The following is a 3,520-nucleotide window of genomic DNA, read 5'->3' on the forward strand; positions in this document are numbered from 1 at the left end:
TGCAAAAGGAATTATTTCTTCCACTTCTTTTTTCTGAGACTTTCTCATTATAGTATAGGAATGCTATGGGTTTTTGAACATTGATTTTGTATCCAGAAACTTTACTGTATTTGCTTATTGTTTCTAGTAGTGTTCTTGTGAAGTCTTTAGGATTTTCTATATAGAGAATCATGTCATCTGCAAATGGTGACAGTTTGACTTCTTCATTTCCTATTAGGATATGTTTTATATCTTTCTCTTCTTTGATTGCTCTTGCTAGGACCTCCAATGTTATATTGAATAGCAGTGGTGATAGTGGAGAGCCTTGCCTTATTCCTAGTCTTAGAAGGAAATTGTTAGTTTTTCACCATTCAATACCATGTTGGCTGAGGGTTTGTCATATATGGCCTGTATTATGTTAAAGTACTTTCTTTCTATTCTAATTTTGTTAAGCGTTTTGTTCATAAATGGGTGCTGTATCTTTCGAAGGCCTTTTCTGCATCTATTGATATGATCATATGATTCTTACTTTTTAATTTGTTTATTTGGTGTATCGCATTAATTAATTTGCATATGTTGAACCATCCATGTCACTCTGGGATGAAGCCCACTTGATCGTGGTGTATAATCTTTTTAATATGTTACTATACTAGGTTCACTAGTATCTTATTTAGAATTTTTGCATCTGTGTTCATGAGAGATATTGGTCCGTAGTTTTCTTTTTTTGTGTTATTTTTACCAGGTACTGGTATCAGGGTAATATTGGCCTCAGAAAATGAGTTAGAAAGTATTGCCTCCTCTTCGATTTTTTGGAAGAGTTTAAAGAGAATAGATATTAAATCTTCTTTGAATGTTTAGTAGAATTCACTAGTGAAGCCTTTGGTCTTGGACTTTTACTTTTTGGTAGGTTTTTGATGATTGTTTCAATTTCCATACTGCTGATCGGTCTATTTAGATTTTCCAGATCTTCTTGATTCAGTCTGGGAAGGTTGTATTTTTCTAAATACTGGTCTATTTCTTCTAGGATATTAAATTTGGTGTTATATACATTTTCATAGTATTCTTGTATGATGATCCTTTGTATTTCTGAGGTGTCTGTCATAATTTCCCCTCTTTCATTGATTTTGTTTATTTGTGTCCCTTCTCTTTTTTCTTTATTGAGTCTATCCAGGGGTTTGTCAATTTTATTAACCTTTTCAAAGAACCAGCTCTTTGTTGCATTTATTTTTTTATTGGTTTTGTTGTTATTGTTGTCATTGTTGTTGTTTTCAATTTCATTTATTTCTGCTCGAATTTTGATTATTTCATTCCTTCTGCTCACTTTAGGCTTCATTTGTTCTTCCTTTTCTAGTTTTTTAAGATGAAGTGTTGGGTTGTTTATTTGGGCTCATTTTTGTTTTTGGATGTAGGCCTGTAATAATATGAACTTTCCTCTTATGACCATTTTTGCCATGTTGTACTATCATTATCATTCATTTCTATGTATCTCTTGATCTCTCTTTTTATTTCTTCTCTTATCTAGTTATTCTTCAGTAGTATGTTGTTTAATCTCCATGTATTTGTGGTTCTTCTTGCTTTCCTTTTGCAGTTGACGTCTAGTTTCAAATCATTATGATCAGAGAATACGATTTGTATGATTTCCACTCTCTTATATTTGTTGAGGCTATCTCTGTGTCCTAGCATGTGGTCAATCCTTGAGATTGTTCCAGGTGCACTAGAAAAGAGTGTATAAGCAGGTATTTTGGAATGAAAAGCTCTATAAATGTCCAGTTGGTCTAATGTACCATTTAAAGATGTTATTTCCTTATTCATTTTCTGTTTGGATTATCTGTCCATATCTGACAGTGGGGTATTTAGGTCTCCTACTGCGATAGTGTTTTGTTCTGTTTCTCCCTTTAGTTTTATTAGTAATTGCTTTACATATTTTGGGGCTCTCTGATTGGGAGCATAGATATTAATAAATGTTATGCCTTCTTGGTGTATGATTTCCTTTATCATTATGAAGTGTCCCTCAGTATCTTTCTTTACCTTTTTTATTTTGAAATCTATTTCATCTGATATTAATACCGCTACTCCCTCTTTTTATGAATGCCATTTGCTTGAAATATCATTCTGTACCCTTTCACTCTGAGTCTATATTTGTCTTTGGAACTGAGATGTGTCTCCTGGAGGCAGCATATGGTTGGGTTTGTTTTTTGATCCATTCTCTAACTCTGCCTTTTTATTGGTGAGTTCAGTCCATTTACATTTAGGGTGATTATTAAAATATGAGGTCTTCTTATAGCCATTTAACCTTTTGCTCTCTTGTTGCTCAGCGTTTCCATTGCTTCCATGTCCTTGTGTTTCTGTTTTCTTGATTTTGGTTGCCTTTTGTGGGTTTTGCCTCTGGTTCTTTTTGTTTTACATTATATACTTCAGTTCTGAATCTTTGGCATGTGGTTACCATTATGAATATGTGAAGGAAAGATATATATGCAGTAGTCAATTTTCTTCTGCACATGCCTTATCTCTATTCCCCTTTGCAAATTTGGATCTTTGAATCCTCCCCTTTTCAGTTATTGTTGTCTAAATTTGTCCCTATGTATGCTGAACATTCATTACTATCTTGATATAGCAAATCTTTTCTTATTTTAAGCTTATAATGCCCTGTTCCTAGTAAGGGTTGCACTCCTCTGATTTATCAGCCTGCTAGTCACCTTACTCTTAATAATGTTTTTTTGTTTGTTTGTTTGTCATTTTGTTTTAGATGAGCTGACCTCTTTCAGTATTTCCTGTAGTGCAGGGCCTCATAGTGGAGAATTCCCTTAATTTTTGTATATCTGTATACATTATTCTAGGCTGATAGTTCCTTTCACTTATTCTAAGCTGATAGTTCCTTTCAATAGTTTGAATATTTGATTCCATTCCTTTCTGGCTTTTAAGGTTTGTGCTGAGAAGTCCAACAATAATCTAATAGGTTTTCCTTTATAGGTTACTGTCTTCTTTTCCTTGGTTGCCCTGAGAATTCTGTCTTTGTTTTTGATTTTTGATAACTTTAATACAATGTGTCTTGGTGAAGGTCTTTTTGGGTTGAGATAATTGGGTGTTCTGTTGACTTCTTCAATTCCAAGCTCCAGCTCATTCCTTAGATTTGAGAAATTCTCATCCACTACTTGTCTGAAAATGCTTTCTAGTTCCTGCTCCTTTTCCTCACCTTTGGTAATGCTCATTATTCTTATGTTTCCTCTCCTGATGGTATCAGCTAGTTCTTGTATTTCTGTTTTATTATTTTCATTCTTCAGTTTCTCTCTTCTTCCTTCTGATATATTTCTATATTTCTGTTTTCGATATCACTGATCCTTTCCCCCTTTTGGTTGACTCTATTTCCCAAGTTTGCTATCTCATTTTTAAACTCTTGCAGTGTGCTCTTTATCTCCGGAAGGTATATTCATTTTTTTTTTTTGAGGGTTTCAATCTCTTTGCTAAAGAACTTATTTTGCTCATCTGGCTGTTTTTTCAGTTCCTGAAATTGTTGATATGATTCGTTTTGGATCTCATTGAG

The sequence above is a fragment of the Pteropus vampyrus genome, unplaced genomic scaffold (assembly GCF_000151845.1).
Source record: "Pteropus vampyrus isolate Shadow unplaced genomic scaffold, Pvam_2.0 Scaffold285, whole genome shotgun sequence".
Lineage (NCBI taxonomy): Eukaryota > Metazoa > Chordata > Mammalia > Chiroptera > Pteropodidae > Pteropus > Pteropus vampyrus.